Raw genomic sequence first — 25,949 nt, forward strand, 5'->3', positions numbered from 1 at the left:
TCAGCTTTATTGGAGCCAATGAGGAACTTCAGAAGGGCCTGCCCAAGCTAAGTGAAAAGAAAGTATGATGAAATTGAATGTTGATAAATGCAGTGTAATAGAAACTGACATCAGTGAAAAAAAATAAACTGAGATTGAAAAGATTGGGGATTTATTTATTATAGAAGATGTAAATAACAAGGCATGGGATAAAATAATATAGAATAATAGATGCCAAATGACAAGTGGAACACTAGCTTTTTATTTTCTTTGTTCCATTGTACAAGAACAAGAGAATTTTCAGTGAGAGAGGGAGGCAGAAAATTCAAAATTTAGGAAAAAAAAAAGAATACTTTTTATACAGCATGGAACTAGACTATAAAATTCATAGCCACAGAATATTCATAGATTAGGGGCTGGAAGGGACCTTGTGAGATCATCGAGTCTAGCCTGTGCACCATAGGTAAGAAGTCATCTGGGATCAAGTGACCCCAGCAAGAAAAATATCCAGATGTTTTTTTGAAAGAGTCCAGAGTAGTTGCTTACATCACCTCTGGGGGGAGTCTGTTCCAGACCCTGGACACTCACACTATAAAGAACTTTGTTCTTATGTCTATTCTAAATTGGCCTTCCTGGAATTTATGCCTGTTAGACCTTGTTATCCCTTGGGGAGCTCTGGTGAACAGCTGTTCTCTCAGGTCCTAATGTACCCATCTTATATAATTGTAGGCTGTTACCAAGTACCCCCTAAGCCTTCTCTTCCCATGACTGAAAAGTCCCAAGTCTCTCAGCCTCTCCTTGTACATCCTGCCCTCCAGGCCTTGGATCATTTGAGTGGCTCTCCTCTGGACTCTCTCAAGTTTTTCCACATCCCTCCTGAAGTGGGGGGCCCAAAACTGGACACAGTACTTTAGCTGCGGCCTCACCATGGTTGTGTAAAATATTACTGAAGCAAAAGTGTTAGCTATTTATATGGCTAACAAAAATATTCAAAATGATAGCTAATGTGTGACAATAGTTTTAGAAATATTCAGCTTAATACTTTAGGTCTTAAGTAATGCTATGTTAGGGCTTAGGGTGAGACCTTCAGGAGTGACCAAGTGCCTCATATCTACCTATTAGTGGATTTCTTGCACCTTGCTCTGAAGCATCTGGTTTAGAGCAGTCAGGATTTTGGAATATAAAGACCATGGATCTGAATAGCAATTCCTGTAGCCAGTGGGTGTGTCTACATGTGATATTAATGTGATGCAATAAACTTCAGCACAGTTTATGCTGAAGTTTAGTGTTTATGCATATGCCTGAGTCTGCAGCATGTTGAGCCATGGCAACACAGTGCCAGCTGGCTTGGGGCCCAGGGGATCAGTCTGCCAGTCCAGAGCTGCTCTCACCCTGCTCAACATACTGCAAAGGGTCTGGCTGGGGCACAAGGTACTACAGTTCAGATCTAGCCATCAGGCAGGTCCTGCACTGTAGTACTCTAGTGTCCTAGGCAGCCCCAGTCACTCTCTACACATGCATTGAGGGGGAGTAAATAAGTCCACTGTAGGATAGTACTTGTGTCAGGCAGAGTTAATTAGTTTATTCTGGCTTAATAGGGGCACACAGGTAGATGGAGCTAGGTAGTCAACTCCACAGTAAAGTGTCTCATGTAGATGCACCCAGTGTCTCCTTTGTTTGTGCATACTTGGTTTAGATTATTTTAATTTATTTTAAATCAGAGTTCAATTGTTTTGTTTTGTTTTGTTTTAATTTCTATCCTGAGAGCAGTATCCTACAGTTGTGTGATGTACCAGCAACACTGCCACTCGATTCAGGCTCCCAAGTAATTTTAAAGTATAGGCGGATGACAGGAAAGTGCTGTCATCCATTTAAATGTAATTCCACTCAGGCACAACAGATACAATGTTCTTGAAATAATAAGCTGTGCCTTTAGAAATGGTGCCCCATTCCATTGTGTAATTTATCATAATTGGAGAAAACTGGAAAGTCAGCTTGCATTTTCCACCTTTAATGATAAATCTTTCAAAAACAAAAGAGGAAGAGAATCTTCTGTGAACAATATCAATCACTCCTTAGTCTTTTTGTAAATATTTCAAGCAATGACTTCTCTGTCTTCATGCTAAAAATGATTTTTCTCCATTTCTTCCAATAGTTAGACTCGCTAAACCTTCCAAAGCTTTCAACTGAAAGGAAATTATTTCAAATCAGTTATAGGCCTTTTCAGCTAGGGACAGACATTCAAAGAGTCTGGGCCTGAATTGATTTGATCTTTGCAAGTTAGTCTATGTCTAGGCTAAACCAGTTTGTGACTGTAAAGGCATCCCAGAAATGCAGGCACATGCCTGCAGTGGCCCAGGCTAAAGCAACCCTCCCTTCTCTTCAACAGTGCTGATCTGAGGCAGGGAATGACTAGGCCCTGGCAGGAAGCTCTGATTAGAGAGGGGTTCCCCCCATCCTGAGCAGCCCAGCCAGCAATTGATAACAGCGTTTATCATGCCTAACTCAGTGTTCATCAGCCCAATAAGAAAACAAGAAAAACAAAAGCTTCTCTCCATTAGTTCAAGCTCTTCTTAAGCAACTTTTCCCAAGGAAGAAAAGGAGGGACGTCACCAGCTACCCATTGATTAGCTCCAAAAAGCGCTAAGCAGACACAGTTCTGTTTGCCTTTGTCTGGTTTCCCACAGCACCGATGGTAGCAAGCATGTGGTATGCTAGCTAATGCTGACAGGTGTCTGTGTAAGGCAGAAAGGAGGGGGGAATCTCTATTTAGCAGGGAGTGATGGGTGGGGAGAAACCAGGCAGATGTCTGCAGTCTCTGCCAGAGCTCCAGCCAAGGAGCAGAGGGTAGGGGCCAGCTTTGCTGCGGAGCAGAGTCCTGCACAGCCCAGAGAGCATGCTGAGATGCTGGGGGAGTCTGGTTTAACTTAAACAAGGAAGGGGGTCTAGGACAGACATTGCATAAACTGGTTATATGAGTGGTTTGACCCAAAGCAGTTAAGTCTGATACTATATTCAACCAGGTTTATATCAAACTGGTTTCAGCCATTTTCAGACTGGTTTACGAGCACTGAATATCTGTTCTGTTACAAGTTTACTTAAATTGGTTTATGTGTAGCGTCTATCCCTAACCTTCTTGTTTTAAACAGAGCTTAATTACCTTACAGATCAGGAAGGCATATTTAGAGATTTAGTGTGTGGTGCCAGAAAAAGGCATTTATATTGGTTCTCAGGATACCAGTTTTGTTATGTAGGTTTTCTTTTTTTCTTTTTTGGATACTTGGGATTTATTTTCCAAATAATTTTATAAGCAGTTCTGCTTCAGAAAACAATATATAAAAAAACTGTAGTTCTGCAAGGATATGTCAGTGTAAAGAAGAGAGTGCTGGTTGTTTCTTTGGTGCTCCCTCAAAAGAAAAGTCCTTTATGAAGAGTGATTGGTATGCTGTCTGGAAGTGGCACTTTTACACTCCTGCACTGCCATTATAGCTATTGCCAAACCAAGTAGAGTGATTGTGATATTTAAAAAGTGGGAAAAAATGAAAAAAACTACTGTGCAAAGTTTAATTTGTCTCTTCCTTGAAGTGATTACAGCATTATCTGTTGTTATAATTTACCCTATGTGTGTATTTATATATGTCAGCAGATAAGTTCCTTTGAACTATGATTACAATTACCTCATGTAAAGTATATTGTTACTTAAATTAAATTGTACACACACAATTTTAAGCAATAGAAAACTATACACAATAAAAATTATTTTGAGATTAAAAAGCTTACTTAAAAGTACCATATTTACTTGATTCCAAGATGAGGTCACCCTATTTTAACATAGGGAAAAAAAGCCCCTCATCCTGAAATTGAGTACAAGGTGGCAGGGGTATGGGGACAGGCAGATGCTACAGCTTCAGGGTCTAATAAGAACCCCAGGTTGTGGCCAGAGCCGCAGCTGTGGTCTGCACTCCCATGTCTCTGCACTCCCTGCCTCTCTACCCACAACTTCAAGTCCCCTCCCCCAAGTCTGCTCGTTCCTCTGTCTCCCCCGTGTCCCTCCCCCTCCTACTTACTTAACTGCAGACAAACACAGCCAGCTACCTCATTCTCTATCGTATCTAATATAAGTTGCTTGTCTACCCTTTCAGTCTTTCATAGCTAATTGTCACTCTATCAATCATTCCATTTGTACTGAAATCTCTACTCTCACTTCTGAGTGGTCTATGAGACCCTCTATTGTTTTTTCTGACACCTTTTGTGCTTTCTCCCATCCTGCCTGTCACATTGGCCAACTCCCTCAGCACCCTTGGGTGCATCATATGCAGCCCCATGGACATGTACACATGCAGATTTTCTATATAGTTCCTAATCTCTTCTTTTACCACAGTTGGCTACTTACCTCTTCCCCAAACTGTGCTGCCACATGCAATAATCTGGGAGCTGAAGTTTCCTGTGAAGAAAAAAGTGAAAAAAGCATTAAGTACTTCAGCATTTTCTGTATCATCCATCACCAGGCTGCCTCCCCCATTTAAGTAAAAGACCCACAGTTTCCCTGATGTACCTGTAGAAACTCCTTTTTTTTACCTTCCATATCCCTTGCTAGCTCCAACTCCAATTGTGCTTTGGCATTCCTGATTTCACCCCTGCATGCCTGAGCAATACTCTTAAACTCCTCTCTAGTTATTTGTGCAAGTTTCCACTACTTTTAAATTAGCCCACTGAAGAGCTTCCTGCTAAATCAAGCCAGTCTTCTGCCATACAGGCTAGTGTTCCTGAACATCAGGATGATTTGTTCCTGCCCCCTTAGTAAGGTTTCTTTAAAGTACAGCCAAGTTTCCTAGACTCTTCTCCCCTTCAGACTGACCTCCTAGCCCATGAGTTCCCCGAGTGTGTCATAGTTTACTATTTTGAAATTCAAGGTCCATATTCTGGTGCTCCCCTTCCTTCCTTTCCTCAGGATCCTGAACTCAGTCACCTTGTGCCATCCATTACTACATTCCCCACTAATTCTTCCTGTTTGTGAGCAGCAGGTCAAGAAGAGTACAGCCCCTAGTTGGTCTCTCCAGCATTTGCTTCAGGAAGTTGTTCCAAACATTCTCCAAAAATGTTCTGGATTGCCTGTACATTACTGTATTGCTCTCCCAGCAGATATCAGGGTGAACAAAGTCCCCCATAAGAACCAGGGCCTGTGACCATGAAACTTCACTAGCTATTTGAAAAAAGCCTCATCCAGCAAATCCTTGTGGTCTGGTGATCTATAGCAGACACCCCCCACAACATCACCTTTGTTGCTGTCCCCTCTGACCCTTACCCAGAGACTTTCAACTGGCCTATCTCCAGTTTCATATTGGAGCTCTGAACAATCGTACAGCTCTTTTACCTAAAGCGCTACTCCTCCTCATCTTCTTCCTTGCCTGTCTTTCCTGAATAGTTATACCTATCCATGACCATGCTCCAGCCATGTGAGCTATCCAACCAAGTCTCTGTTATTCCAATCACATAATAGTTCTGTGACTGTGCAAGGACTTCTAATTGTTCCTGCTTGTTTCCCAGACTCCATGCATTCATTTACAAGCACCTATGGTTAGTAGCCAATTGCCCTACTTTTTCAGAAAGAATGAGAATGCCTCCCCTATTGCCCCCTCTAGGTTGTGCTTTCTCCAGGTCACCAACTTCTCCACTTATCTCAGGGCTTTGATTGTCCAGCCCCCAGCAAACCTCATGTAGAGACCAGGTGTTTTTCCTGGTTCTTAGCCACGTACCTTTCCACTAGCACTCTAGCAGCAAGTCAGTGTTGTGCAGCTCCGAGATGGCATAAAGCTTTATCCTGCAACTGCACTGAAACTATTTTAACTTTAAGATGGCCTAACATTCTATGAATTTAGAGGTAACCTCTAACAGCACCCTCAAGTTGAACTGGAAAGGTTATTTTAGAAAAGGAAAAGAAAATTATTTCAGACTCGTTTAATTGGGTATATCAGTTGATTTTACAGTTATAAATTATATATACGTTTAAAAGCTGAACTGACAAGGTTCTACCCATCAAGGCTGGAGCTTATTCTGATGTGGTATGAAAACAGTTATTGTATATTTCTGCAATGACATCCCTAATCTTGGCTGCTTATCAGAGGGAGGCATTTAAGCTGATAGTCCACTAGCATGGTGCCCTCAGTGAAAGAAGTCTCATATTTTGAACACTCTTCCAATTGCCAGGTCCAACAGACACCAAACATGCCTCTGAGTTCAGTTCCATGCACTGACTTCAGTAAGATTACTTGCAAGCTCAAATGTTTATAAGGATCCACTGCTAGTGGAGGGCAGAGTGTCTATCTGTTTCCAGGCTTCTAAGAAGGGGGTGAAAATTAAATTCTGATTGGCTCATGCATTTTTTGTTTAGCAACACACAGAAATGATTATAAGGTGGAAGTACTAGAAAGACAAATTACGAAAAAAAATCATGTTAAATAATCTTACCCTTAATATCTAGGAAGTTGCCAGCACTGTTAACAGATGCTGTAGAGGAAGTGTGAAACTTTGAACAAAACCTAATATGTATGGTCTGAATCCTGTAAATAACTTGCACTTAATTTATTTCTGTGGATTCATCAATGGGCCTGACCCAAAACCTACTGAATTCAATAGGAAATTTTTCCACTGACTAGAAGGACTCTGGATCAGGTTTAACTCTAAATTCATTTTCAGCTATTTAGGCTCATTCCTGTTCCCACTGAACTCACAAACTAAACATTGATTAACTTTAATGAGAGCAAGATCATGCCCTGTGTCTGTAAATAAGACTATTCTATTGGGAATCATATATATATCATATATGGGAATAATAAACAGTTTTATTCTTTTATTTTTCAAAGCCTTTCATATCACAGAAAGAACTCCAATTCTGCTGGAGGCTGTTGCTTTCATTCCAGTTTCCATGGAAACAGGCATTAGCCCAGTGAAAGTTTTAAAATAGTGATTATTTTAAAACACTGGGGATGAGAGAATTCATTTTGCCAAATTTAGAACCTACTCAAAAGTCACGGTGTTTAGATTTCGAACAGCAGCCAAAACTTCTGTGGTTCTGGGCTGATGTGTGGGCTTTACTTTTATTTGTTTATTAATTTCCTGATTAAAGTCAAGGCAAAATTTACCTTTATAGAAGAACTTTTGTTGTGCACAGGATATTGAAGAACTCCCCAAGATAGATTGTTGTACAATGGTAGCATGTTTATCAGTAAAGTTTCAGAAAGTACTTGATAGGAAAGACCAGTACACGTAGAAGAGGGAATGAACTCTGAATGTTTGTCCCATATTGGTGCTCTCACACTGAACAAAAAAGAGGTTTTCATTTCATTGGAAGTCCATGCTATTCTTCCTTTTAAAATGAGATTTCCGTTGAAAAAAAAAGACTTATATTATAAAAAATTATATTTTTAACAAAGCAAATTTTGCAAAACCAAACTATTTCCAGTTTCTCCTGTTCTTAATAAATTTACCTACTGTTCATGAAAACAGTTACTCTTTAGGTGAGAGCTGAAATTGGCAAGAGGAAGCGACCAGCAGAAAATTGTTCCAATAGTTTTTGTTTTTTTTCATTGTCAGGGATGTGTACATTAAATGAGGTAAATGTAACTGAGGTAAAGTCCCAAAGAATTTAACAGGTGTGAAATATATGATGGTTGACAAAAAGTCATAGGTCTCCACAAAAAACATTCTATAACTTTTTAGGGCACCTATACATGTGCAACAAGGCTGCTCCAATGTGCTGTAATTACAGCGCATTGATGCAGGCTCAATTAATTGAATCTGCTGACACGTGGTGATTACCATGCACCAGCAGACTCCAGCTTCTCATATATTAGCATCCCTGCACTGAAAAATGGTGGCAGGGGTGCTTTAACTAAAGTTCATTCAGTGCACTTCAGTTAAAGTGCCCCTGCCACCATTTTTCAGCACAGGAACCCTGATACACAAGACACTCTGGGTGCTTTAATTAAAGTGACTCTTGGAGCTGCTCTAATTAAAGTGCCCTTGCCCCCTACTCCTGGAGCACTTATATAAGTTCCCTTACATTTTAAAGAATAGTGAATTTTTTCTGTAGTCCTCATGAACTCTCATAGCATTTTGCAGCCCAATTTAATTCTCTATTAATTTCTGTAGACCAGGTGTCAGCAACTTACAGCACACAGACCCATCTTTTCTGGTTTGTAGAGCCAGGGGCCTTTGGTGGTGTTCTGGGGTGTGAGCATCTTTGGGGCAGTGGGAAGAAACAGCAGTGGTGGCTCCAGCAGCTCAGGTCAGGTTGGAGCTAAGGCCACTGAGAGACATTCCTTTAAATGTAGAATGGGATCTGATCCCTAATCCAAACAGTCACACTTCCTGCCATGCCACATATGCAAGCAGCAAGCAGGGTGCCTGGTACACCTATGGCCGAGAGCGCTAGTCAGCTGATCAGCACTTCCAGCCTTGGGAATATACTGGAGACCTGAAGAGCTGCCAATCAGAAGACTGGTGCTTCCAAGTAGGAAAGTGCCAGTCAACTGGCTCTCCCAGTCATGGGAGTTCACCACAGCCCTTCAAGGCTGTAGCACACTCTGAGCACTGTGAGCAGCAGTCAGTGGACTGGCACTTCCGAGGTTGGGAGTATACTGGCCACATTTTCATGGTGATGTACAATGGGAAACAGCCACAAAAGTATTACACAAAATACATATAATAATTTTCTGGCTTGTTCCTTGTTTTGTTGTGCGATTAATTTCATGAATGTATGAGTGGATTACTACTTTAGCCATGATTAGCTGTCCTAAATATGACATCTGCCAGGGGCCCAAGCTCTGTTAAAGCAACCCTCTGCTGAAAAATGGTGCCAACTCCTGCTGTAAAGTAGTTCAAAACACCCATAGAAAGATTTGCTATTATGCTTGAAATTGTTATTGATATAAAAGTGGATTAAAGCAACTTCTGTATTAAAAATTTCACTTAGTTTGCTTTGGTGAGCATATCTCTCCATAAAAACAAAAGCATAATGGGCAACCTACAAATAAGCATTGTATATTGAATATATTTATATTTAATTGTATTAGTAATTTCTATGGTGACTATTGCTTGTGGTCACTGTGGAAGGTTCAAAAAGGCATTTGTTGCCATGACATCTAAATAGTATTCCAGAAATTGAAATGACAAATACAGCACGCTCCTTAAATTGTAAACCCACGCACTGCTTTTTCTACTGGCATAAATAAAATTTCTGCCCAGAAGCATGGAGCTTCTAATACCTGAGATCAGAGAAGCACTAGGCTGCATTTGTTGTCTTCCAACCAAAGCTGGGCCAGAGGAAAGGGGCAGAGGGGACTTTAGCTTGCTGCCATGTTCATGATAGTAATCACATGGATGCCAGCAGCGTCCACTTCTCTTCACCTCTTCCCCCTTCACAAGTCAGTGCTTTCTGTAGTTGCATCATGCTGCTCACTAGGGGTGTGTGAAGCGGGCCATATTCAATTTGGATTCAACCTGATTTGGGGGACAGTGATTCAAATTGCTGATTCAGATCACTGTCCCAATTCAATTTGGCCAAATCTGAAGATTTGATTTTGATTCCGAGAATCAGTGATTCAGCCATAGACACAGCTTTATAAGATTTTCTACATACCTTGACATGGCTCATAAATGCTGAGGTATCAGGGTGGATGGAGCATCCCACAGGACCCCCACCCTGCACCCTCTGGCTCAGGGATCAGCCACGGGGGAGCCCTGGGTGCCCCCCCAGACTCAGGAGGCACCAGTTGCTGAGCCAGGGGATGGGGGGGGTCCCCTGCACACACTGCTGCAGATGGTCCACTTCCAGGTCCACCACCGAGTACACGGGGGACCCCCCCTGCACTCCTGTGGGATGCTCCATCTGCCTAACCATCTCAGCATTCATGAACCGTATCTGGTACCTAGAAAAAACATATAAAGCTGTGTCTATGGCCAAATTGTTAAATCTCTCTGAATCAAATTGGAGGCTTCTGATTTGATTCATAGAGATTAATGGGTCTCCTGATTCAATTCAGATTCAGAGATTTGGCCAGCGAATCAGGCTGAATCTCCTCTGAATCGAATCAGCGACAGAAGCTTGACACAGTCCTACTGTTCAACCTACCCTAATTAAGCCACTGCTTGTTACAAGAATGGGCTGCATTTTTTTCTCCCAAATATTACTGTGACACCAAAAAGTGTCCTTTCAGGGGAAATTAAATTATTTGAAAATCCAGGTCAAATTTCACTAATAGTTTCCACCCCAAGAAAAGGAGGGAGGAGGAGGAAACTGGAAAAGATTAAATAATTTGTTTCAACATACTACAAACAAAACACTTTGACCTTTCAAAACAGTATTTTTTTCCCTAAATTTACCTGAAACAGGGTATAAAAGGTTAAGTATCCCCTAAGCAAGTCAAGTATTTCATTTGGTGTTGAATAAAACATTTTTAGTTGATCAAAAATAATGTTTTTCTTGATTCTCCCTCCTGCCACCCCCAATTTGGTTATGGAATTGAAAGTTGAACAGATGTACTCATAACTTGTCCTGGAAATGAGAAGACCTGGCCTCCCCCCCCCCCAGGGGAATATATCTGATTATAGTCATAATGAATAAGTTATTTGACAAATTAGTCCCATTTCCTCATAACCTGTTGTCTAAAAAGTCTGTTTTTTAGTAATGTATTACCTGAAATTTTGTACTGTGTAGTTGGTAGAGCCATTTAGCTGCTCATGTTTTGTAGGTGAACTAGTGAACTTTCCTAATTCTGTTATTGTCCACCTAAGCACTCCATAATCATGTCTCTCTCTCTTAACTGTGTCCATAGCAACCCTCATTTTTTCAGAGCATCCATGACCATAATTGTTCTAAGCTGTTGTGCTGTACCAGTAAGATGTTTTCACAATGGCCATTGGTGCATCTTTATTGTAAATACTCTAACAAACAACTTTTCACACCAGTGTTCCCAGTGTTTAGTTTCAACTAGTCCAAATTGCATATTGGAGGCCAAGCCACTGAAAACAGCTTTTTTTCCTCCTCTTTACCAAATTCAGGCTTGAACTGATTTCCTTAAGCGTATCACATCTCTATAAGTTGGGGAAAGCTAGGCAGGTGTTCCTGGGGCTTGAGGGGCCTAATTCTGTACAGGAATTCCCAGCACCTATGTGGGGTCACTGGAGAGCTCTGGGATGCCCATTCTCTTAAAGGAAACAGATATCTGCTGCTAAATAATGGCACAAATTAATACAACCTACTTATTTGCCACAGATTTTAAGCATTTGTGGCACAAGGGGCATGGTTGTCTGTTTTCTTGGCCTTCATGTTACTATAAAAAGTCTTATGATGGCACAATGGTGACATCTGTTTCCGCCCTCTGAGAGTATTTGTAAAATAAAACATCTATTTTGATTTCTTACTTTTCTCAGAAATTAGAAGCTAAAGAGCCATTGATGTGTTCTTTCAACTGTTGGTAAGATACAAAAGATAGCTGTGATCATCAAGGAAGGCCTTATATAACAACTAAAAAATGAGAAAAAGATGCTTTTTTATATGAATAGTGTTGAGGGTAGTGGCTTCCATACTACTGATTTACCAGATACAAACAGAAAAGTTGATTGCCAATTCTTGTTCTGGCACTTATCTGAAATAGCAGCCGTAAAATATGTTGGTCATAAATGGGCTTTTCTATCCAGATATATGTGAAGAACAGAAATTGTCTACATTGTACTATTTTATTTTTTAAAAAGTATCAAAATGAAATCCGTGAAAGAAACATAAAAAATCCCCCACAATTCCAGTAGGATTTCCTCAGATTGAAAATGACTCAAAACAGAAAAGAAAACCCATACAATAACCATTCTCTCCACCACATTATATATGACTCTGTATGCACACTATGTATATGAGACACAGACAAGTATGCCAGTGACTTGTGATTTCATAGGCTTTCCCCAAATTAGTTAATATACTCATTCGACTATGTCTCTGTTGCATTTTAAAATCAACTGTCTAGTTAAGAACTTTAGCCCCAGGCCTAAATACCCTTAGGTGCTGCAAACTGGGTCAGTCTCCTAGAGAGAGGACTACTGACCAAAACAATTAGAAGAACAGTTTTAAAATTCAGTTTTTAAGATAATCTTTAACTATCCCCTTCCCTTGCATTGGTTTTTGTTGCAGTATGGGAGAAGTGAACTACAAATGACAATGGAAAATGCAAAAGTAAATGCACTCTAAGTCTCCAGTCCCATAAACACTTATCAACATACGTACTTTTATTCATGCAAACCTGCCAACCCAAGTCAATGAGACCATTCATGTATGAGTTTGCAAAAAACAGGCCCTTAATTTTTATGGGCTTCATATCATAAACTAATGTTGCATTTGTTCGCTGGTTTTCATGTTTTCTTATAATGTAAAGAAGAGCTACAGCCAGAAGAGAATCAAATAATAAGGTCAATATTTTCTTAATTTCTCCCAAATATTGGGGCTAGGGACAGACATTACACATAAACCAGTTTAAGTGATCAGAAACTGGTTTAAACCTGTAACAGAACAGACATTCAGTGCACATAAATCAGTTTGAAAATGGCTGAAACCAGTTTGAGATAACGCTGATTGAATGTAGTATCAGATTTAACTGATTTGGGTCAAACCCAATGTCTGTCCCAGACCTCTTGCTGGTTTAAGATAAACCAGACTCCTCAAGCACTCTGGGCTGGGCAGGGCTCTCTGCTCCACAGCAGAACTGGCCCCTTCCCCTTCCAGAATCCCTGGCTGCAGCTCCAGCAGAGGCTTGCAGGCACAGAGTGTCTGCCTGGTTTCTTCTTGCTTAGCAGGGATTCTTCCACCCTCCCCTCTGCCTTACGCAGACTCCTCAGCATTAGATAGCATAGCACATGCTGACCACGGTCTGTACTGTTGGAGATGACAAAGTCAGACAGGCTTTTTGGAGCTAATCAACAGGTAGCTTAATGTCTTTCCTTGGAAAAGCTGTTTAAGAAGAACTCCATTAGTTAATGGAAAGGGGCTTTGTTTTCTTAATGGGTTGATAAACACTGAGTTAGGGGTGATAAACATTCCCTACTGGGCTGCTTAGGAGGTGAGGGAATAATAAGAGCTTCCTGTCGGGGCCTGGCCATGTCTCCCCTCAGCTCAGCCCTGAGGAAGAAAAGAGAGGGCTACTCCAGCACCCCGCAGCTTCTAGTCTGAGCCACTGCAGGCATGTACCTGCATTTCTGGAATGAAAAGGGCATGTCTATCCACCTTCAAATTAGTTCAAGACTAACCTGCAAAGACTGAATCAATTCAGGCTCAGGTTTTTTGAATGTCTGTCCCTAGTCTGTATGTATGAAAAGTCATTTCAACACCCAGATGAAATCCAGAAACTGCAATTAACATGTTTTTGACACTCAAGGCCAGAGTGTCCACGCAGCTTTTAGAAATTTAGTAAGACTTCCTCTCATTTTGGTGTAAAAGTGGAAGGTTTCACTCCAGCAACATATCCTTTGATTTCATGAATCCATAGCAGTCTGGCATCAGTGTTGAGATGCATAGAAATGTTCTGCAACATTCATTCATTCGTTCATTCTGTGCCCAGCCTAGCAACAGAACATTAGTGTTATTGTACTGGATATCTTGCAGATGGAAGCTGCAACAATACACTTCCTACATGGGTCTCACAGAATGAAACTAAGGTGCCTGTACATGAGTGTGGAGGCTGCTTTGATTATTCAGTAATTACAGCGGGTTGGAGCAAACTCAGTTAATCAAGTCTGCTGGAGCGTAGCAATTGCCGTGCTCCAGCAGCCGCCTGCATCTCATATATCAGCTTTCCCACACTTAAAAATGGTGGCAGGGACACTTGAACTAAAGCTTCTAGACCCCTGCCACCATTTTTAAGCGTGGGGACACTGATACATTAAATGCTGCAGCACTTTATTTAGAACAGTTCTTAAAGCTGTTCAAATTAATGTGCCATTTCTCCCACCCCTAGAGCATGCATAAAAGTACTTTTTGTGACTTAGTCAAGGAAATATCGGATATCAGTGGCAAGTGAGGAAATTAAACCTGAGTCTCCCAAGTTCTAGGCTAGCACTGTTACAATTGAGCCATGGTTTCTGCATTAATCAGTGCCATCAACCTGGATATAGATGTGTATATATGGGTGTGTCTACACATGACACTGTAATACACAGTAGCCTATGTTACTGTGCATTATCACATCACAGGAAAAACCATGCTAATGGACTAATACACAGTAAAAGTAATCTACTGCACATTAAGCAACAAAAAAAACCTGTTCATCTCTGCTATTAGTGCACATTAGTGTTGGCTAATGCCCCTTTATGTAGTACCTCATATTAAAGGTACTAAACTTAATGTGTAGTAGCAAAGGCACATTAATAAATATGTAGATGCGCCCTGTATGTATGTGTATACATATGTGTATATATATGTGTGTGTTAGTATGTAAACAGAGTATAAATGAATCGCATTCTGTATGGTGAATCATGAAGTTCATTACAGTCACCTGCAGAGTCTGCCAGGAGAAAATAAACTTGCTTTGAACTGAACCCTTTCATTCCTGTCAGAGTAAAGTCAGACTTGCAGGAGTGCTTAATTCTTACTGCTTGCAGACATTTAAAAAAAACAAACAAACTGTGATTTACCAGAAGAAGCAACACGTTACTTCAACCTGGCTCTGCAGTGTCTGTAAAGATCAGGAGCTTCAGCAGGTCTTTTTGCAGTTTTCAGCTAAAACTGATTCAATCAGCTATCAGATAAAAGTGCCAAAAAGCCCCACTAAAGGGCCCAATGTATACAGATGTCAGGCAAGCTAGGCTAAAGTAATATGGTACTTATTCTGGACATGCACTGGGCATGGCATGAGAATTCACCAAGTTTAAAGTAAAGCACTGGGTTTGGCGGGGTTTTTTTGTTTTTGTTTTTACATCTGCAAACACCATAAATGACTCTGACTTCCATGTTGAACTAATAATATGCATTGCATGATCCTAAAATCTGAGCGGTATTAGGGGTGATAGTATCCTAGGTAATGAAAATTAGCTCCTTTTGCATTATTATTTAACCAAAACAATAGTACCTCCTAGCTTTTTCAGTGTCTGGGTGAGATGAAGGTGCAGTTTTCTAAAAAAACAGTAGGAGTTGTACCTGTATATTTGATTGAGGCCATATGCTTATGAAAAATCAGAATGGTTCATGAGATTTCAGGGTTATATATTTGAATTTCTCTTTATTTTTTGACAGCAGTATTCTTACCTTCTCAAGTATAAAGTTGATACTCTTTTCCACACTTTTGTCACAATCAGCATTATCTACTCCTTCTAAATGTTAATCAGAAATTTTAAGCCAGCACAGGTTGTGGGTGCAGATTTGCCTACCTTTTAGGTAGTATATACTGGTGAGGGGACAGTACATAGCCTTGGGAATAAAACAAAAGGCTACATACTTACCTCAGTTCAAGGTAACTAACTTCTTTTCTTGCAAATTATCACACTTCCCTCCATTTTCATTTCTTCACACTAAATCATTCAAATTCATACAGAATTTCTTTCCATATAAGCCCTTTTTTCTATACTTCAGATCATTCTGTTGCTCACCACGGGACTCTTTTATGTTTGTATCTGCTACTACTCCTTCTTGAACTTAAATATGGTGCATTTCACAATTTCTTTGTGAAGTAGGATGCTTATGGCACTAAATAAGATTTACATGTTTTTAATGCGATAGAAGCAGGAAGTTGAAAGCTTAATTTTATGGGTATATTTCATACTTGAAAACAAAGTCATATAGAACCATGGAAAATTGGGGTTGGAAGGGCCCTCGGGAGGTCATGTAGTCCAAGCCCCTGCTCAAAGAAGGACTTCCCCCAACTAGATCATCCCAGCCAAGGCTTTGTCTAGCTGAGTATTAAAAACCTCCAAAGATAGAGATTCTACAACCTCTCTGGGTAACTTGTTTCAGTGCTTTATTACCCTCCTGGTGAGAGAGATTTTCCTAGTATCTAATCTAAAATTCCCTTGCTGCAAATTGAAACCATTGTTCCTTGTTTTGTCATCTGCCACTACTGAGAACAGTCTAGCTCCATTCTCTTGGAACCACCCTTCAGGTAGTTGAAAGCTGCTATTAAATCCCAAGGCTCCAGCCAGTTTTCTCTCCACCTCACAGTTCATTCATCCAACACATACTTCCTTACTTTGCTTGCAAGAATGTTGTGGGAGGCCATATCAAAAGCATTGCTAAAGCCAAGATACATTGTATCCATTGATTTTATAGATTTCATAGATTTCATAGACATTAGGGCTGGAAGGGACCTCGGAAGATCATCGAGTCCAGCCCCCTGCCCAAAGGGCAGGAAGTCAGCTGGGGTCATAGGATCCCAATCTTTTTGCAAGATAAGCATCCAATTTACTCTTGAAGGTGTTCAATGTAGGTGCTTGAACCACCTCTGCTGGCAGACTGTTCCAGACCTTGGGGGCTCGGACAGTAAAGAAATTCTTCCTTATGTCCAGCCTGAAATGGTCTTGCAGGAGTTTGTGACCGTTCGACCTCGTCATCCCTTGGGGCGCTCTGGTGAACAAACGTTCCCCCAGATCCTGGTGGTCACCCTTGATAAACTTATAGGTGGCCATCAGATCACCCCTGAGCCTGCGCTTTTCCAGGCTAAAGAGTCCCATGGCTCTCAGCCTGTCATCGTAAGATCTGTTTTCCTGACCTCTGATCATGCGCGTGGCTCTCCTCTGGACTCTCTCAAGCTTCTCCACATCCTTTTTGAATTGTGGAGCCCAAAACTGGATGCAGAACTCCAGCTGCGGCCTCACCAAGGCCGAGTGCAAGGGGAGAATGATATCCCAGGATTTGCTTGAGAAGCATCTATGGATGCGAGCCAGCGTTTTGGTCGCTTTACTAGCCGCAGCATCGCATTGGAGGCTCATGTTCATCTTGTGGTCAATGATGACCCCCAAGTCTCTTTCTTCTGTAGTGCTAACCAACGTAGCACTGCCAAGCCTATAAGGGTGCTGCAGGTTTTTCCTCCCAAGGTGGAGAACCTTGCATTTTTCGGTGTTAAACACCATCAGGTTCTCATCTGCCCATTTGCTGAGCTTGTCCAGGTCAGCCTGGATCACCCGTCTGTCCTCTGGCGTGGATGCTTTGCCCCAAAGTTTGGTGTCATCGGTGAACTTGGCCAGTCCACTCCTGACTCCAATGTCCACATCGTTAATGAAGATGTTGAACAGTATGGGTCCAAGGACAGAGCCTTGAGGGACCCCACTGGTCACAGGGCACCACAATGAGTGACTGCCATCAATAACAACCCTCTGGGTCTGACCACGAAGCCAATTTCCCAGCCAGCAGATCATGGTGGAGCCAAGGCCACAACTGGCCAGTTTGGCCACGAGGTGATCATGGGATACCAGATCAAAAGCTTTTTTGAAGTCAAGATATATGACATCAACCTCTTCTCCCTTGTCCAGGTGATAGGTCACCTGGTCATAGAAGGAAATGAGATTGGTCAAACAAGACCTACCCACAACAAACCTGTGCTGGCTATCCCTTAGAATGTTAGCCTGGGCCAGTCCCTCAAGGATGGCCTCCTTAATAAACTTTTCTAGGATCTTCCCCAGGTAGGGAATTGCTAGTCATACATCCACATATTCAGTCATCTTGTCATGGAAGGCAATCAGGTTGCTGAGGCATGACTTGCCCTTGGTGAAGCCATGCTGACTGTTCATAATCACCTCCCCCTCCAAGTGCTTAGAAATGGATTCCTTGAGGACCTGCTCCATGATTTTTCCAGGGGCTGAGGTGAGGAAGACCAGTCTGTAGTTCCCTTGATCCTCCTCCTTCCCTTTCTTAAAAATGGGCATTATATTTGCCCTTTTCCAGTAGTCCAGAACCTCTCCTAATCACCATGAGTTTTCAAAGATAATGGCCAGTGAGCCAGTGGCTCTGCGGTCAAATCAGCCAACTCCCTCAGCACCCTTGGGTACATTGCATCCAGCCCCATTGACTTGTATACACCCAACTTTTCTAAACAGTCCCTAACCTGTTTTGTTACCTTTCACAACCCTTGCTAGCTGCAACTCCAATTGTGCTTTTGGGCTTCCTGATTGCATGCCTGCCTGCCCAAGCAATACTTTTATACTCTTCCCTAGTTGTTTTGCCAAGTTTCCACTTCTTATTAGCTTCCTTTTTGTGTTTTAGTTCACTGAAGTGTTCCCTGCTAAGCCAAACTAGACTTCTGCCAGACTTGCTAGTCTCCCTGTGCATTGGGATGATTTGTTCCTGTGCCCACAGTAAGATTTCTTTAAAATACAACCAGCTCTCCTGGACTGCTTTCCCCCTTAGAATGGCTTCCCTGGGTAACCCGCCTATGGAATTCCCTGGGTGAGTTGAAGCTGAGTTGAAGTCTGCTTTCATGAAGTCCAAGGTCCTTACTCTGCTGCCCTCCTTCCTTCCTTCCCTCAAAATTTGAACTTGATCATCTCATGGTTGCTGCTGCCCATGTTTAAGTCCACTTCTATATTCCCTACCAGGTTCTTTCCTGTTTGTGCACAGCCCCTAGTTGGCCTCACTAACATCTGCACCAGGAAGTTGTCCCTAACATTCTTCAAAAACTTCCTAGATTGCCTGTGCACTCCTATATTGCCCTCCCAGAAGATGTCAGGGTGACTGAAGCCCCCCACTGAGAACCAGGACCTGTGATTGGATAACTTCCTCTAACAGTTTGAAGAAAGCCTCATCAACTTCATCCTCATATAGTATAAGAGTGATTATTTGGTATCCTGTAGTCTTTAAAAACTGTACAATACAATACATGGAATGGATATTTTAATAAATCTATCGTGATTATAGCATTTTCATTTTTTAATTTTCTGATAAACATTTTGCTCCTTTCCATTCCATTGAGAGGTATATACTGCATTGATTTTATATGACTTCAGTTGATTTCTGTCACTGGATAATTTCTCCAAGGCTTAAACTAACTTTTCTAATGGAAATGCAATTCTTTTTTCCTGTTTTTTAGGCCTTGTAAGTCCCTGTGCTGTAAGCTGAACAAATGTTAATCAGTTTAGTGCTCTTCAGCTTAGTGGAGCAGTCACATGGTGACCTACTCTGACTGTCCCTCTCCTGTGCATCTGTGCTCTGCCACTAGAGGCTTGGTGAGTAGAGGAAGGACAGTCTTGCTGCTTCTGCCGTACAGACGTAGTACTGCCCCTCAGATTGGCTCTGCTCCCAGCTGTAGCAAGCCAGTCCAAGCAGGGGGGCACTGCTTCCCAGCAGCTGCTCACATTACCTCCCCTCGCAGCTCTGATCCCAGGAGCAGAGCTGGTGGGAGTAGGGATAGGGAGGCAGTCCCCCCACTCCTGCTCAGACCAGCTGGCTCTGATCCCAGAACTGCACCGGGAGCAGAGCCAATGTAAGTGGTGGGAGGGAGGAAGTCCCCCCCTCTCCCCCCCGACTTGCTCACTCTGCTCTTGGTGAGGTGCTGTGCTGCAGCTTCCCTGCTGACCCGTTGGCATAACCCGTTACCTGGTTTGAGCCAAATCAGTTAAGTCTGATGCTACATTCAACCAGGTTTGGCTGAAACTGGTTTGAGATATTCTCACACTGGTTTATGTGCACGGAACATCTCTACTGTTACAGGTTTAAACCAGATTCTGATCACTTAAAGTGGTTTGTACATAATGTCTGTCCCTAGCCAGAATGGTTTAAAAATGATGGAACTCAGTCCAAGATAGGTCTGGATCAATGTTGTATCAGATTTATGTGATTTAGGTTAGACTGGTCTATTGAGCTTCTGTACAAAATCCTCTAGCAACTCCAGGTAGGTTGCAGTCCTCTGGCATCCTAGGCTCCCCACTAACTGTACTTTGCAGAGTGGTGACCTAGCCTTAGCCTGCTTTTGTCTGCTCCTGGGCTTTCACATAGATGAGTCAGAAAAGCCTTTGTCTCCAGCCCTGCATCCTGCTTGCAGCTGTTAGCAAGGAAAAGGGGGAAGGCAAATGGAAGCCTGTACTGTGTAAGCAGTGCTGGCTTGGGTCTGTGGGGCGTCAGGGCCAGGTCAGTGCAGTGGGTGTCCTCTCCCCGCCCACCCATGGCCCAGCTGCTATTGACAACTGCAGGAAGGAGGTGGGGCTCAGTGCCATGCATGGGGGAGGGAAGCGGAGGCCCCCACCATGTGGACCCAACCCTTCCCCCTGCCCCCACACTCCCAGATCTGAGCCAGCAAAGCTAGGTGGCCCATGTGGCAGGGTCCTCCAGTCTCTGCCCCACAGCCACTGCTGACAGCTGGTCACTAGCAGTGGAGCAGGACTGGGGAGAGGAGCTGTGCTGGTCAATCAGGGGTGGTCTACCTTCTGGGCTTGGCTTGGCATTCTCCAGCAGCCTGCTGGGTGGTGTGTGGGAGTGCTCACAAGCAGGCAGGTAGCTTGCATTCCCTCCCTACCCACCAAAGGGCAAATATCTGTTCTGTTCACTTTGGACCTAACCTAAGGCACTTAAAGTGCAAAATTTAAATTGCTTCTACCTCAGGCTTTTTGAATGTCTGTACTTATCCTGTAAGTGTGAGTTTGAGTTCCTGCTATTTCTTTCCATTGAGGGTCTGTAGTCAGTACCATAGCATGGTCAGACTGCCTTCTGTTGAACTAAATCAATATATTATAGACTCTGGATCTCAGTAACCAGGTCATCACGCAATATTAATAAGTTATTCTGAAGCAGCTTCCAAAGCTGTCCCAAAGAGTTCTCATGTGTTATTTCCACATTACAAACCACATTGCATTGCACATTGTTTTATGGATATTTGCGACTACAGAGGCCTTTCTCCACTGTAATTGCAACATCTTTCCTATGGTATCTACAATAATTGCCTATGTGGAAAAGTAACATTAATAATTTATTTAATGCATTAGTAGCTTTTAAGAGATTGTAACTGGAAATAAGGAAAGAGCACCAAGAGATCAGCCAAAACACAACTGAATATCAGAAAGTGTTCTTCAGCGCCCACGTGGTCCAAAGTTTAAGAATCACTTTTACGTCTGTAATCTGTTCCTTGTGGTGTTCCTGACAAGGGAATATTTGGTAAAGAACTTTCAAATTTAAATATCATGAACAGGAGACATCCTAAATCTAATACATCCAGGGGGGAATTGTTAGCTACCATTGTTCCTTCAAGATGGAATTTCAGATTAGGAGTAAGTTCTGAGAGGCTTAAATTGCATTCTATTAGCTGCTGATTGTCTGAGAGTACTTTTAGGTCAAGCAAGCACTTTTACATCGAGCTGTAGACTTTCACATGCACATATAGTATTGCTAGCTAAATTATGGCCAGATTCAGGTATTTAATGTGCAATAGAAAATATTACTGTGCAATAAAAAAAATCTATTTTTGACATGATGGGTGGCAAATCTATGTAATGAGCTGTTGTCATAAGACAGCAGAATTGTAGTGCTGTATTTCTTCCCTACATGCTGCTCAACTGCCCCTTTTTGTCAAAAAATGAAATAGCAATAAAATAAGCAATAAACTAGCTAACTGTCTTTGACATGTACAGCAATGGTGTATAAAGTGAGCATGCTGTCAGTGTCAATATAAAAAAGCCCAGTTGCAAAGCTGTTTCTGCTGTTCATTCTCCCTGCTGCCTTTATTGCGAGGGATATCCTTTCAGTACAAGCAATGATGTGTGTACAAATGCTGCAAGGCATAATGGTCATTTCTTGCTGTCTAACTTGAAATAAGAGTTTATACCTCAGGTAGACATCAGTATTCTGAAGAAAGACTGAAATTACATGACCTTTGAAAAAGATATGTAGTTGTAGTGAATATTTTATTATGATACCCGCAACATTATCACAGGTGTTATTTATAAGATTAGCCTATAAGCACCTGTAGTTTCTCTTTCTGTGTATAGAGTAGCTTTAGCATAACAGGCTGTTGTAAACTGACAATTATATATAAAGTACTTTAACATGTGGTCATGGTCATCTGTTCCTGAACTTTATTGGATTATATTGGAAAAAGCATGTCCAATTTGTCCTTTTTCCAGTGCCACACAAGTGAAATGCTGCAAAATATTAATGAATTTAGAAATCAATATGCTACACAACTATGCCAGGAAAACAGAACTAAGTTTCTTAGAGAAAGTTAAGCTGCATGACCCATCTGTTTTGGAATATAATGCTTTTGAACTATCAAAATAAATAAAAAATGTCATAGGGGTGTGTGTAAGTAAATAATTCATACTAAAAAGATAGAAAAGTGCTTTATATTTAATACTGTCCATGAAACAGTGGTATCAGTTGCTTAAGATACCGTTTGTTATATCTGGGGATTCTACTTTTGGCATGACTGCTGACTTACTCTGGCTAGGCTTTTCAAAGAAGATGCCCAAACATGAACACTTTGGAGTTGCGAATATAACCCAATGTTTTAAAAACATAATAACTTAACTTGCATCACAGTGATTCTTGACAAGGGTGCCACAGCACCCTGTGATGCCTTGAGATCCTTTTAAGGGTGGCACAATATTAGTATGGTTACATGTATCAACACCTACACTTCATTCAAATTGTTCCTGGCACAAGGTGCCCGAGGGAGGCAACAATTGGGTTCATTGCCCGGTGTGCATCGCGCCAAATAAACACACTGGGGGAGAAGCAGACAGAGTTTATTTGAGCTCAAGTAAAAGGCACAGGGAGACTGTATTGTCTCAAATCCTGCACACCTAACCCTGCAACAGCGAGATCTTTATACCCCGGTCAGTTTCACTGTCAATGATTTTCCACCCGCTGGCCCCCCTCTTTCTCCCCTTTCCCTCCTCCTTTCTCTCTCCGAGCGGTGCCCTTGCATTCCACAGATAACAGTTTTAGCTCGCCTGCTTTCCAGAAGGACAGGAGATTGCAGGCGCCAAAGAAAGGGTTACAAAGGTTGGGCAAGGGGGGGCTTTGGCTCATCTGAGCCTGGAGCAGAAGGACTTCCTTGACACTCGTGGTCTTCCATCCCTCTGAGTTACCCAGGGTTATGCCCAGTGACACCAACAGCTCCCCCCTTTGAGAATACTCAACAAAGTTTTGGCTGAGTTTTCTCATATTCTGAAGACAAAAAGTGATTGAGTGTTTGAGGATTGGAATCTTCAATGCAAGGGTATAATGAGGCGCTCGGGGAGGGGGATGCACAGACTTTGTGCAGGAGGGTGTTACAGCTCGCAAATAAGAGGAGAGTAATTAAATACAACACAACACTGGTGATCAGGAGGTGAAGGATGCCCGCTCCTAGGCCTCCGAGGTTGGGCAGCCAGCTCCAGAGAGAATCAAAGACAGGGGGTTCACGTTCCTGACATTTCCACAGCTCAAAAGCCTGTTCAGCTGAAATGTGTTTGTTAATACCTTGGGAATTCTCTGGGACATAAGTACAACATTCGTTCCCAATTAGAGCACATACCCCGCCCTGAGATGCTAAAACATAATCTAGAGCCTGACGGTTTTGAAGAGATAATAAACGAAGTTGATAAATCTCGGAGTTAAGTCTCTTTTCAATAGCTAAAGTGTCATTGGCAAATTTTGTAAGAAAGGCAGAAAGCTGACGATACAGCTTGGCTAACTGGCCCACTCCATACGCCAGGAGAAAGATCATGCCAAGTCTGTCTCGTGATGAATCCAGTTCTTGTGTCCATCGACCTTTGCCACTGTGTGGGAAACTAGTAGGACAGGGTGAGGTCCTTTCCACTTCTCTTGGAGGGGCTCATCCTTCCAGCTACAAATGAGCACGAAATCCCCCGGCTGTAACGAGTGGACTGGAGCATCCAGCGGAAGAGGCTGCAAGTCTTTAGTGTACCTATGGAGAGAAAAAAGAACAGCAGACAGAGAGCACATATACCATGACAAAATATTACATCCTATTTCCCACTCCCCTGCTGGAACCGGCGTCCCGTTCATAGGCCATGCCCTTCCAAACATAATCTCAAAGGGGCTAAGCCCTAATCTTCCCTTGGGGAGGGCACGGATACGAAGCAAAGCAAGGGGCAAAGCATTGGGCCATTGCAGAGGGGCCTCCTGGCAGATCTTTGATAGATGATGCTTGAGGGTCTGATTTGTACGTTCTACTACACCACTAGCTTGTGGTCGCCATGCAGTATGGAGTTTCCAGGGGATCTGTAAGGCATCTGAGATGTTTTGGATGATCTTTGAAGTGAAATGTGTTCCGTTGTCAGATTCCATCCACTGGGGAAGTCCGAAGCAGGGAATAACTTCCCGGACGAATTTTAGAGCTACAGTCTTGGCTGTACAATTGTGACATGGAAAGGCTTCAGGCCATCCGCAGAATCGATCTACTATAACAAGGAGATACTTAAATCCTTGAGTTCGGGGGAACTCAGTAAAGTCTATTTGCCAAACCAGTCCGGGGCCTGGAGTAGGTTCCAAAGTGGCTGGAGGTGCTGAGAGACTGGGTCGAGGGTTATTCTTTTGACAAATCGAACAGCTGGCCTGTATTTGGGAGGCCAGAGGTCGAAGTCCAGAGGTTAGAAAATATTTGTTCATCAACTGAGTGAGAGCTTCTTTTCCAGCGTGTATAGTTTGATGTAGCCGTTGCAACACCGGCTGGGTCAGGCTCTTTAGTAGGAGGATCCTCCCATCCGTGGAGCAGAGCCATCCCTTCTTTTCTTGGAGACCAAGCTTGTCGGCTAGTTCTTTTTCTTCATATGAGTACTGGGGATCCGGGAGCTCCCCCACTGATGGAATGAGAGCATGCATAGGGATGTCAGCAGGTCTCGGCGTCCTCAGGGTGGCAGCAATTTTAGCTTCTCTGTCTGCCCGGGCATTACCCTTGGCTACGTCTTGATCCTCTTTCTGATGTGCCATACAGTGCATTACTGCCACTTCCGAGGGAAGTTAAACAGCTTCCAGGAGTCGGAGAATTTGGGGTCCATACTTCACTGGGGAGCCTTGGGCTGTCAGCAGTCCCCTTTGTTTCCATAGGCCAGCATGGGCATGCAGTACTCCAAAAGCATACCTAGTGTCGGTATAGATGTTGACCCATTTCCCTTTTGACAGTTCTAGCACCTGGGTCAGGACCACCAGTTCAGCAAGTTCAGCAGATGTTCCGGTGGGCAAACCCTTGGCCTCAACAACATCATAGAGGGTCACAACAGCATAACCTGCCCTCCTTTGCCCTTCTACAACAATGCTACTGCCATCAGTGTACCACTCACAATCAGCATTCAGAAGTGGCTGATCCTGTAGGTCTGCACGGCTGGAGTACTGTGCATCTATGATGTCTAAACAATCATGCTCTTGTTCTTCCGTTTCAGGTAAGAGAGTAGCCGGGTTGAGGGAGGGACAGGGCTGCAGAGTCACTTCAGGGTTCTCCAACAACTTAGCTTGGTACCGAGCCACCCGAGCCTGGGTGAGCCAGAGACCCCCCTTCGCGTCTAGCAGAGCCTGGACCATATGTGGGGTATACACCTGCACGACTCCTCCCAGCGTTAACTTTTCAGCTTCCTCAAGTATTAGGGCAGTTGCCGCAACTGCTCGTAAACACGTTGGCCATCCCTTGGCAACTGGATCAAGCTGTTTGGAGAAATAAGCAACGGGACGTTTCCACGCCCAACAATTGAGTAAGCATTCCCAGAGCCATCCCTTTTCGTTCATGCACATACAATTGGAAAGGTTTAGAAAGGTCCGGTAACCTCAGGGCGGGGGCTTCCATTAGTTTCCTTTTTAGTATCTTAAATGCCTTGTCGGCTTCTGGGGTCGTGGTCTGCCCCTTTCACACAGTCATATAGTGGTTTTGCCCATAGTCCAAATTCAGAGATCCATATTCTGCAAAAACCTGCCATGCCAAGAAACGCCCTGAGCCGCTTACGGTTGCTTGGGATGGGAACCTGGCATATAGCCTCCTTTCACTCGCTTGAAAGCTGGCGCTCCCCCTGTCTTATGTGAA

At 42.8% G+C, this 25,949-nt stretch overlaps 1 protein-coding gene across 1 annotated transcript in view; it reads left to right on the plus strand.

Moving 5' to 3' along the window:
• The window catches only part of CCSER1 (coiled-coil serine rich protein 1), a 1,425,236-nt gene that overhangs the window by 1,158,524 nt on the left and 240,763 nt on the right, over positions 1–25,949 (plus strand). The gene's annotated exons all lie outside the window — the stretch shown is intronic.

The sequence above is a fragment of the Crocodylus siamensis genome, chromosome 2 (assembly GCF_052110815.1).
Source record: "Crocodylus siamensis isolate JL-2025a chromosome 2, ASM5211081v1, whole genome shotgun sequence".
Classification (NCBI taxonomy): domain Eukaryota; kingdom Metazoa; phylum Chordata; order Crocodylia; family Crocodylidae; genus Crocodylus; species Crocodylus siamensis.